Source organism: Schistocerca cancellata, chromosome 5, assembly GCF_023864275.1.
Source record: "Schistocerca cancellata isolate TAMUIC-IGC-003103 chromosome 5, iqSchCanc2.1, whole genome shotgun sequence".
Taxonomy (NCBI): domain Eukaryota; kingdom Metazoa; phylum Arthropoda; class Insecta; order Orthoptera; family Acrididae; genus Schistocerca; species Schistocerca cancellata.
This window is the reverse complement of record NC_064630.1, coordinates 382,902,064-382,914,638: the sequence shown is the minus strand read 5'-3', so window position 1 is coordinate 382,914,638 and position 12,575 is coordinate 382,902,064. Positions and strand designations below refer to the sequence as shown.

At 44.4% G+C, this 12,575-nt stretch overlaps 1 protein-coding gene across 2 annotated transcripts in view; it reads left to right on the top strand.

Moving 5' to 3' along the window:
• The window catches only part of LOC126188964 (phosphatidylserine synthase 2-like), a 243,146-nt gene that overhangs the window by 50,721 nt on the left and 179,850 nt on the right, over positions 1 to 12,575 (top strand). The gene's annotated exons all lie outside the window — the stretch shown is intronic.

Here is a 12,575-nt window from a genome sequence, read left to right as displayed (position 1 = left end):
GCAGCTTCCACCACGGTCTCTCTACCACTGATAATCTTGTGTCCTTCGAGTCTACCATCTAAACACAGACTTTTCCAGACTCCAACACCTGGTTGCCATCTTTTTTGATTTACAAAAAGTGTATGATACCACCTGGTGACATCATATCCTTGCCACATTATACGAGTGCTGTCTCCGAGGCCTGCTCCCGATTTTTATCCAAAATTTCCTGTCGCTTCATACTTTCTGTATCCAAGTTGGTGCCTCCAATACTGCCCCCATATCCAGGAGAATGGGGCCCCGCAGGGCTCTGTATTGAGTGGCCATTAATGGTCTAGCAGTACTGTAGGGCCATCCGTTTCATCTTCTCTATATGCAGATGACTTCTGCATTTCGTACTGCTCCACCAGTACAAGTGTTGCTGAGCGGCACCTTCAGGGAGCCATCCACAAGGCACAGTCATGGGCTCTAGCCCATGGTTTCCAGTCGCAAAGTCATGTGTTATGCACTTCTGTCAGTGTCATAACGTTCATCCAGAACCAGAACTTTACCTTAATGATGATCCATTCACCGTAGTGGAATCGATTCTTAATACTGGTTTTCGACACCCAATTGACTTGGCTTCCTCACCTTTGTCGGCTTTAGCGGAAGTGCCAGCAGCACCTCAATGCCCTCCTCTTGCCTGAGCAACACCATCTGGGGTGCAGATCGCTCTGCACTGCTGCAGCTCTACAGAGCCCTTGTTCAATCCTGCCTTGACTATGGAGGTGTGGTTTATGGTTCGGTGGCACCCTCAGTGTTGCGTTTACTCGACCCAGTGCACCATTGTGGCGTTTGCCTAGCAACTGGAGCTTTTAGGACGAGTCTGGTGACCAGCATCCTTGTGGATACAGGAGTCCCTCCATTGCAGGTTAGGCATGCACAACTGCTGGCCAGTTACATTGCACATGTTCGTAGTTCTCCTGTGCATCCAAGTCACCGTCTCCTTTTTCCGCCCACGGTGGTTCATCTTCCGCATCGACGGCCCAGATCAGGGCTTCCAGTTGCAGTTCATGTCTGATCCCTTCTTTCTGAACTGGAGTGTTTGCCTTTACCACCTATACTTGAGGTCCATTCACGTACACCTCCATGGTGTACACCTAGACTGCGGCTTTGCCTGGACCTTTCACATGGCCCTAAGGACTCAGTTAACCCCGCAGCTCTGTTCTGCCACTTCCTCTCGATTCTTGACATGTGCCAAGGCCATGAATTGGTTTACACCAATTTGCTCTCATCGTATGTCCATTGAACAGCATTCCTAGCCCTATGGCTGCAGTGTTTTCGTGGCCAAGCTGGTGGCTATATCTCGTGCTCTTGAGCACATCTGTTCATGCCCTGGAGAGTCGTTTCTTCTGTGTACTGACTCCTTGAGCAGCCTACATGCCATCGACCAGTGCTACCCTCGTCATCCTTTGGCAACGACTATCCAGGCGTCCATCTATGCCCTGGAATGACCCAGTTGTTCAGTGGTGTCTGTCTGGACCTCAGGTCACGTCAGAATCCCAGGCAACGAACTTGCCGGCACGCTGGCCAAACAGGCTATGCGGAAACTGCTTATGGAGATCGGCTTCTCTGCAACTGACATGCATTCAGTACTATGCTGCAAGGTTTTGTGGCATTGGGAGACTAAATGGCATAACCTCAGCATGCACAACAAACTGCATGCCATTAAGGAGACTACGAATGTGTGGCAGTCCTCCATGTGAGCCTCTCACAGGGACTCTGTGGTTCTCTGCAGCTCCGCATTGACCAGGCTTGGGTGTCACTCAGCTACCTCCTGCGCCGTGATGACCCACCTCAGTCTCGGTGCGGCACCCGCCTGACAGTGGCTCATATCTAGGTGATTGGCTAATTTAGTTTTACGTTTTATACATGACGGTGGGTTTGATCATTCTATGTAAGTTTTAGCACATGTCTTTTGTCCCTTTGTGCTCTGCTCTCGGATGTGGATGTTTTAATGTGTTGCAAAGTGGCCAGCTTTTCCTTTTTATTCTCGTGGTCGGCCAGCCACCGTTATCTGCTCTCTTGTTTTTACCCCTTGTATCTGTTTCTTGCTTCTCTCTGTGGTTTTTTTCCTCTTTTGTCCATAGTAGTGTTGGTTGTCCTTCAGTCATTCTTCTGGTTCTTTCTTTCTCCTGTTATTGTGCTGTATGTCTCCTTTCTTTTCTTCTTTCCCTTGTGTTATTATATTACTGGGAACAAGGGACCGATGACCTTGCAGTTTGGTTCCTTCCCCCCACCCTTTAAAACAACACTGCAAGTGGCAGTTTTGTTGCTGCATAGAGAGGGAAAATTTAGTATGCAATAAACTTTTTTCCTCTCATCATTTTATGGGGGTTGTCAGCGAGTGGTAGTTTCATAAAGGTTTGATATTAAGTGTAAAGTTCTTTACAAGTCACAAAGTGCTCTCCTTCTCAAATATTGGATGAGTAAGGTATGGGTATTCACGTGTAGTGGACCACACTTTTTTTTTCACCCCCACCCCTTTGATAGGTGGGTAGGTATAAGGTAGCCTATGTATTAATTCAGGTTATAAGCTGTCTCCATTCAAACTTCTTTTTTTGTATGTCCATCTTTGCGAATCAGCTACTAATTACCAACAGTCAGTTGCAGTTGATGGTTGCAAACACAACATCACTTTTACAATATTTTATGGAAGCCAGTTCAAAGATGTTGGCCACTGACGGGATCATATATACAATTGGAGTTCACCTCCTCAGCATCATTTAAGATCTGAAGATGGTGAATTGGATCACCGAAACTGGTTGCAATTGAATAAAATAATATCGTATGCAGAGGTGGCCAAAATTATTACCATCTCTGATCTTTTAGGCATACATTCTGCTAGTTTTTACAGGCGTTTTGAATATCTGTGTCATGTAACCATGTTTGTGTCAGCAATTCAATCAGACCATTCTTTATTGTGACCTTCTGTATTCTTATTTACTTCATAACTATTGCCCAAAGATTTTCAATCGGTTTCACGGATGTGCTAATTTCAGGGCACAGGAGAACAGTAACATCATTTTCATCCAAAAACTTTCCACACTTTTTGCTTTATGGCGTTGTGCTCCGTTATGCATAAAAATATAATCTTCACCATAAAACTATTCCCGAGTCTGAGGAAGAATTCTCTCTTTTAACACTGAGATATTGTCCTTGGTTCACTGAACCTTCGACAATGTTCAGGTTTCCTGTGCCGTTCCATGAAAACACACTCCAGACCACAACCGAAGTTTGGTGCATCACAGTTTTGCATACACAGACCTGATGAAAATCCTCCGATTCCCTCCTCCTCACGTAATGGTTGTTTTCCTCTGTGATGCAGAACATTGATTCATTGGTGAAAGACACCCAGAAGAAAATATTATCTTTTTATTACTACCACACTTCACATTACTAAGTTTGTTAGGTATATTCATAGGCAAGTTTTGCTAGTCATTTTGATGACATCCAGAATTGTTCAAGATCATGATTTGGAAATGAGTTCATTTAATGAAATGTGTACTTATGCTTAAATTTTTAGTAATTACATTTTCCAGTCATCAGCAGTCTAGTTCTGTATGGATTTTCCCCAGTGTAACCACTTTAAGGCTATTTCTGTGATGATCGTGTGCTTAGGTCATGGTCAATGGTCAACATCCTCACAGGCCTGCATTGGACACCACTCTCCTTACAGTTTTAGCTGAGACAGTCACTCCATGATTGTCCATCTGCATATAGAGAGTTGCATACTTATAGCTTAAATTTGACCATATTTTTCAATTTTTGCTGAATTTTAGGGCTCAGTCTTGGTTTTCTTCCACATCTGTGTCTTGCTGCCAATCAACAGAGTTTTTCAATTTACATTTTTTTTTTTTAAATCAGTCACTGTCTGTTGTGAGATCTGAGTCTGGGAGCAATTTAATGCTGTGTGTAGTGCCCTTCTGCCAAAAGTGTCCTAACGGTAGCAACTGTCATGGGTGAAATGTCTTTCTTGCTGTTGATAAACTCAAATTACCTGTCTCAAAATGAAATGAATTAAACCACCCTCTTGGCCACTGATGTATTACACAGAATTAATTCCAATTGTTCACTGAAGTTGTTAATCACTGATTAAACAACTGAAGATCACTAATATTCCCAATAATCAACATAAATTTAACAAATTCTCATTAGAGAATGTATGTAGGCCTGCAAAAATATACCCAATTTTCAGCTGTCAGCATCTTCCAGTCATTTTAGTGCACCTAAACAACTCTGCATGCTCTGAAAATACTCAAGCTCAGCTCCAGATACTCCACATTCACCTCCAAGCAGTTTTATCTAGCCTGATTGTGTGAAATGCACATTACACACACTCAAATCATATGTTGATCCTACAGCTTTACCATAGTAATTTGGCCAACTCTGTATAAATGAGTATCATACCAAGTGTTCAAAATGTTGACCTTGTGCTATAAAGCTATCGCTATAAAGTGATCACTGCATGTTGTGATGTTTTCTAGTAGACTTCTTGTTTTAATCTTCTCCACAGACAAAATTTCAGAGGTAGTAAGGCTGGTGAGCATGCAGTCCATTTAGTGTATCCCAAACAAATGACCTGCCAAACTATTTATTTGTCCAGAATGACCAGGGCACATCCATCATATTGGTACCAGTATGCTCAGTGAGATGTCTTCCCATTCATGTAGCACCATACCTGTTAGGAACTGCAGATACGTTTAACTATTTAGAGTCCCATCAGTAAAACAGTGACCAATCATGCAATTCTTGAAAAGTCTGCACCACACATTGAGAGACCAAGATTTTTGTCTACTCACTTCTGTCAGTCAGCATATACTTTCATTTGACCAATATTTCTGTTATAATGTCAAGTTTAACACATATATTTCAGAACGACACAACACATATAAGTCACAGAGTAAGTAGACAAGCAAGACATGTGTACATGTTAGCATTCGAATGAGCACTGAGTCCCAGTCTAGCGGCCGCTGCTCGGCTGGCCGTTTAGGTGGTGCAGCTGCTGCATGGCTGGCAGACAGCGCTGCACGTAGAGGACGCGCATAATTGCGCGGCGGCACTTTGAATGATCGGCGAGTCACAACACTTTTCCCCCCTTTGAAATTGTTGCACTGGTCCTGATGGAGGTGTCCTGGAGATGGCTAACGTCCATAGGCGTTGTTTGACTTGCCATAAAGTCTCGAGGAGGAGGCTTCCCGTACGGACAGAAGTGTCCCCGATAATGGGTCGAGATGACAGGACACATAGGGGTCGAATCTGCTGGGGCCCCATGCACCAATCTGCCCGTTACGGCAAGTCCAGTTGATATAACAGGAGACATGGGCGATGTGTCGGCGTCCGTTGGAGGAGGAGGCGAGTAGATTGGCTCTGACAGACGATGGTCATCCAGTTCCTGCATGGGCACGTCTCCTGGTGGCATCCGTTCTTGTGCTGGCATCGCGATGACGGTGAGAGGGCTGTGTTGTGAGTATTGACAGATGCCAAGATCCCGAGCATCAGGTAGAGCCGAAGGTGGTGTAGCGGCATTCGCAACCGGCGTTGCCGGCACACAAGGCCCGAAGATGGTCCGAATGACGCACTGCAACACCCATGTCCATCTGTATTTCATACAGGCGTCGGCCACGGTGTCGTAAGATGCGGCCCGGGCTCCATTTTGGCCGCCTGCCATATCCCTGTACTCAGACGAGGTCGTCGGCGGTGAACCGGCCAAGTGAAGGCACCCGCGGCTGTGAGGTGGAAAACCGCAGAAGATGAAGTAGCGTGCGGGGCTGTCGGCCATGTAAGAGCTCAGCCGGGCTGTGGTCGCCCATGGGGGTGAAACGGTAAGACGCCAGAAACTGGAGAAGCGCATCATCAGCAGCAGAAGAAGTCAGAAGTTTCCGCATCTGAGCCTTAAATGTGTGGACCAGTCGTTCGGCCTTACCGTTGGATTGTGGATGGAATGGCGGGGCCGTGACATGCATAACGCCGAGACGAGCACAAAAATCCACAAATTCAGAAGAGCCAAATTGCGGACCATTATCAGTAACAAGAGTAGAGGGGAGGCCTTCCAAAGAAAAAATGCGGGCACTGGTGGTTGCCGCGGTGGCAGGCGACGTGCAACGGACAATGAAAGGAAAGTTAGAGTAGGTGTCAATTACGAGGAGCCAATAAGTACCTAAAAAGGGTCCCGCAAAGTCAGCATGAATGCGCTCCCAGGGCTTCTCAGGCGAAGGCCACAGTGACAAAGATGACTTCGGAGCAGCGGCCTGTGACGCACAAGGGCCGCAGGCAGCGACCATGTGTGCTATTTCAGAGTCGATGCCAGGCCAGTACACATGACGGCGCACCAGAGATTTTGTGCGAGACACACCCCAGTGCCCTTAGTGAAGGAGGCGCAAGACTGAAGCACGCAAAGACGCAGGTACCACAACATGCGGTGAAGCATTGTCAGTGGAAAGGAGGATAACACCATCCCTAGCCGTGAGGCGGTAGCGCAAAGCGTAGTAGTTCTGCAATGGATCAGAAGTCTTAGCGGACGGGCGATCTGGCCAACCCTTCTGAATACAGCGTAAAACCTGGGAGAGGGTAGGGTCAGAACCCGTAGCAGCCGCCAGCCTGTCCCCAGTGATGGGGAACCTGTCCACAACCCGCTGCTCGGCAAAATCCAGGTGGAAGCACAAAAGTTCGTCCCTATCGAATGCCAGATCAGGACCCATGGGAAGGCGAGACAAAGCATCAGCATTTGCATGTTGAGCCGTTGGTCGGAAATGAATCTCATAATTGAAACGAGACAAGTAAAGAGCCCAACGCTGGAGTCGGTGTGCAGCCTTGTCGGGAAGTGACGCTGATGGATGAAACAAGGGAACAAGTGGTTTGTGATCTGTAAAAAGATGAAATTTTGAGCTATAGAGAATAACACCAAACTTATGAAGAGCATAAATAATGGCCAAAGCTTCTTTTTCAATTTGAGAATACTTTTGTTGGGCATCCGTGAGCGTTTTGGAGGCATAAACAATGGGTTGTTCCGAACTGTCAGAAAAACGGTGCGCAAGGACTGCACCAACCCCGTATTGAGAGGCGTCTGTGGCAAGAACAAGATGTTGGCCAAGTCGATAAGTAGCCAGGCACGGGGCCTGTTTCAGCATAGTCTACAATTTCTGGAAAGCCCCATCGCATGACGCGGACCAGTGAAAAGGCATGTTTTTATGCAACAGGCAATGCAACGGCTGAGCCACCGAAGCCGCAGACGGTAAAAACTTGTGATAGTATGCTATTTTCCCCAAGAAGGCCTGCAGTTCCTTAACAGATGCAGGGCGAGGAAGGGCATCGATGGCAGCTACAGTTTGCTGAAGTGGACGAATACCATCCCGAGAGAGTTGAAACCCCAAGTATGTGATAGATGCCTGAAAAAATTGTGATTTCTGAAGATTACACTTAAGACCGGCAGTCTGTAAGACATGAAAAAGTGTGCAGAGATTTTGAAGATGTTCTTCAGTGGTGGAGCCAGTGACAACAATGTCGTCCATGTAATTGATACACCCAGGGACAGGGAGCAATAATTGTTCCAAGAATCGCTGAAAGAGAGTAGGGGTGCTAGCAACCCCGAATGGCAAGCGTTGGTATTGATAGAGGCCGAAAGGCACGTTAAGGACCAGAAACTGCCGGGAAGCAGTGTTGAGAGGAAGTTGATGATAAGCTTCTGACAGGTCAATTTTAGAAAAATACTGGCCTCCAGCAAGTTTAGTGAACAGTTCTTCAGGACAGGGCATAGGGTAAGTGTCGATGAGGCAGTGAGCATTTACAGTGGCTTTGAAATTGCCACAGAGATGAATATCACCATTTGGCTTAGCAACGACGACGACAGGAGAGGACCACTCACTGGAAGTGACAGGAAGCAAGACCCCTGAAGTAGTGAGACGATCCAGCTCCCGTTTTACCCGAACACAAAGGGCCACAGGAATGGGTCGAGCCCGAAAAAACTTAGGCCGAGCAGTGGGTTTGAGTGTGATATGAGCTTCAAAGTCGTTTGCACGGCCTAACCCAGGAGAAAAAAGGGATGAAAATGTCGTCGACAAGGAATCCAATTGGGCATAAGGAATAGCATCAGAGACGATATTGACAGGGTCATCTATGAAGAACCCAAAAACACGAAAGGCATTGAAACCAAAAAGATTCTCTGCGTTACTCTGATCGACCACAAATACGGGAATAGTGCGAACGACGGATTTGTAAGACACCTCAGCATTATTAAACTGTCCCAAGAGAGAAATCTTCTATTTATTGTACGTCCATAATTGCAGAGTGACAGGTGACAGGAGTGGAGAACCCAACTGAAGATACGTCTGAGAATTAATTATAGTGGCAGCAGAACCGGTATCCACCTGCATGCAAACATCTCGACCAAGGATTTGGACAGTGGGGAATAACTTCCCTGAAAGGGAAGAAGTACAATTGACAGAAAACACAGAATCAGAATCAGCGTCATGTTCATGAACATCATGTATGCGGTCGGATTTGCAAACGGAAGACACATGACCTTTCTTTTTGCAATTGTGACACACAGCCCAACGTTGGGGACAATCCTCTCGTGAATGTTTCGTAAAACACTGCGGACATGAAGGAAGTTGCCGGGGGTTTTGCTGCAGTTTCTTAGCGGGTTGTTTACGGTTAGGCCGAGGCTGCGCGTGGGAGCGCACTGCGACCATGTCAACCGGCGGGGACGCGCCGCACGCGTCGTCAACAGCGCACAGAGGTTGTATTTCCCCGACATCACCCCACGCCTCTATTTGCGCCCCAGCGGCGTAAGAAATTTCAAAAGACTGCGCAATCAAGAGAACTTGATCTATAGTCGGATTTGCCAATTGAAGGGCATGTTGCCGAACTTCTTTGTCGGGCGCCGACCGAATAATAGCATCCCGTACCATGGAGTCGGCATAGGATTCTTTGTGAACGTCAGTAACAAATTGACACTTTTGACTGAGGCCGTGAAGTTCAGCAGCCCAAGCGCGATAGGATTGATGTGGCTGTTTTTGACAACGATAAAAGGCAACACGAGAGGCTACCACATGCGTTTGCTTTTGAAAATAGACAGACAGAAGTGAGAACATTTCAGCAAAGGACGAAGATGCAGGATCCTTCAAAGGAGCCAATTGTGACAACAACCGATACATTTGAGGTGAAATCCAGGAAAGGAATAGAGACTTACATGGTTGTTCGTCAGTGACATGAAATGCCAAGAAGTGCTGTCGAAGTCGTTTTTCATAATCAGACCAGTCTTCCACCGTCTCGTCGTAAGGAGGAAAAGGAGGTATAGCCAACGACAAGAAACGCCCCGCATTTGACGCCGCGACGAAATCGCGAATCGCCGCTGTTAGAAGCGTTTGCTGTTCAAGGAGATTTTGCAATAGTTTCTCGACAGTAGCCAAGGAAACCCGTGGGTCAACGGTGAAAAGGAAAAATCCACTACCTCATCGCCAATTGTTATAACATCAAGTTTAACACATATATTTCAAAACAACACAACACACATAAGTCACAGAGTAAGTTGACAAGCAAGACATGTGTACACGTTAGCATTCGAATGAGCACTGAGTCCCAGTCTAGCGGCCGCTGCTCGCCTGGCCGCTTAGGTGGCGCAGCTACTGCATGGCTGGTAGACAGCGCCGCATGTAGAGGACGCGCGTAATTGCACGGCAGCACTTTGAATGATCGGCGAGTCACAACAATTTCATTTTATGAGGATTTGTTTGCCTGCAGTTTTTGAATGATTTTCATTTGTAAACAAAATCTTGCATAGAAACACTCCATCACTTTGCAGTTTTCATAGACGTCGTTCAGAGAACTGGAACTGATTTTGAAAGCCGTTCACCACAAACTTGTTAATGTAGTGAAATGTGGAAAAGATGAAATGTTTTGGATTTTAATATTTGCAGAACATCTTGTGGCTGATCCCATCTACACATTCAAACTACCGCATACTGCCATTTATATTACGTGTTGCTGCTGCTAAAATATTTTTCGCATCTCTCGTATCAGTTGCTGTTCCTTTTCATTAGTATATTTTATTCTTTACTTTATGAGTTTCTTGATTTTTTTCCCTTGAAGCACACAGAGAAACACATTCCTGAATTATGTGTTTGCTTACATTTGATGTAGAAGGGCAGACATTTGTGGGGCTTCTCATGATGGCAGGATATTGCTTTGCCATGATCTTGTCTTGTTACTATTTCATCAGGTTCCACAGATTGTGTTGTTGAAACCTCTTTGTAGTCTCTTTCCAATTCCACAGAAAACGTATACAATTCCATACCGAAGAAAGTCATTTTTATAATATGGCAGCTATCATTAAAAATTGCTTCTGTACATCAGACTATAACTTAGTAAAAATTTTACATAAAAATTTAGTCATTCGGATTGTATTTGGAGCCAGTGGCCTCGTCACAGTGGTAACACCAGTTCCCATCAGATCGCTGAAGTTATGCGCTGTCAGGCTTGGCTTGCAATTGGGTGGGCGACCATTTGGGTTACTGAGTACTGTTGGCCATTGGGGCACTCAGCCCCTGTGATGCCTATTAAGAAGCTACTTGATTGCGTATTAACAGCTCCAGTCATGAAAGCTGACAACAGCCAGGAGATCAGTGTGCGACCTCATGCCCCTCCTTATCCACATCCCGTGACAACTGTCAGTTGAGGGTGACATGGTGATCAGTCAGTACCATTGGGTCTTCCGAGGCTAATTGGGATTCAGGTTTTAGTTTTTTTAATCTTCATTTGGGGGATCTGCCTTAGCTGCTTTATCCTGTGCAGTGGTATAGTAATCTAGAAGTACAGTAATTCCCATAATTATTAATGTCATAACTTATAGATAGAATCTTTTACAGAAGTTGCCTGTGATGGCTGCTTCTACCAGTTAGTGTATATAATTTGGTTCATGCTACAGCAGTGAAGACTTCCCTTCATAATAGAATTTAGAGAACACAATGGGTGAATAAATTAATTTTCGAAATAATCATACAGCAACCTCTGTTGATATTTGTTGGGCTTTCATAAGGATCACATACTGTTACATAATCCTAATCATTTGTAAGTTGTCACATATCTAATTTGTGGTATAACTTTCATTTCAGACACGCGACCTTTTTGAGACTACAATTTCTATAAATATTAGTGCAGTAAATTAGGTTCTGAAAAATGAAATGAGAATAATGAAATAATTGTCACACAAGAAAAGCAAATAACTGAACATAAAGCCACTTTAAAGAAGCTTTGATAAGCATCTAGAACAAACCAGAAATTCATTTCGTGTTATGAAAGCAGATGCACCCTTCCTTTATGACCAGCATGTATGGTGGGACCTCTAAAACACTCACAAAACCCAGATAAATTTTGATTGTATGAGGCACTGAAGTTAGTGTCCAGACATTCATGGATGACACAGTATCTCAAATTGATAGTAGGAAATCAAAAGCAGAGGTTTTAAAATGTTCCTTGATGAAAGGGAAATCCAGTACTACCCCAGTTTAATTCGTGCACCACTTCAAAGATGAGTGATGTGTTGTGCCAGCAGCACAGAGAAACAGCTAAAGTCACTGAAAGTGAACAAATCACGTCAGCTGAGTTAGCCCTGCAAGAAGAGTAGCAGATGTACGGTAATCCACAAAACTACTGTCCTATCTCATTCACATCCATCTGTTATAGAATCCTAGAACAGATTCTGAGTTTAAACATAGTGAGATATCGAAAACAGAATAATCTCCTCCATGCCAACCAACACAGATTCCATAAACATCAGTCAAGCAAAATGCAACTCGCCTTTCCTCAGATTATGTCCTTGCAGCCATGGATCTAGACAGTCAAGTAGATATAGCATTTCTTAACCTTCGAATTTAGGCTCATTACTGCACCAGTGCTTTGTAAGAAAAGGATAGTTTGCATTAATTTGTGACTGAATTAAACATTTCTTGATAGGGAGGACACAGCATGTTATCTTGGAAATGTGTTGGGACACTTGCTGTTCATACTGTATGTTAATGACCTTGCAGACAGTATTAGTTTTTTTCTTTTTTTTTTTTCAGATGATGCATGTATCTGTAGTGAAATACTGTCTGAAAAAAAGGTGCACAAATATTCAATCAGATATTGTTAAGATGACAAAATGACGCAGAGATTGGCAACTTTTTAGTATGTTAAGAAATGTAAATTTGTGTGCTTCACAAAACAAAACAAAACATTCTATAGTATGGTAATATCAGTAATTCACAGTTAGAATAAGTCAGTTCATACAGATACCTAGGTGTAAAAATTTTAGGCATATCAAATCCATTGATCACATGGGCTCAGTCACAGGTAAAGTAGGTAGCAGGCTTTGCTTCATCAGTAGAATATTAGGAAAATGCAATCATGTCACAAAAAAGATGCTTACAAAACACTGGTGCAACCCATCCTAGAATATTGCTCAAGTGCATTTACTTCACCTACTAGCAAAGATGAAAAATATTGGCAAATCTCTAATGGTGTGTGTGGAATTTCTGTTTTGTTGCCTTTGAGTGTTTTTTATCTGGGAAAAGTGCTAA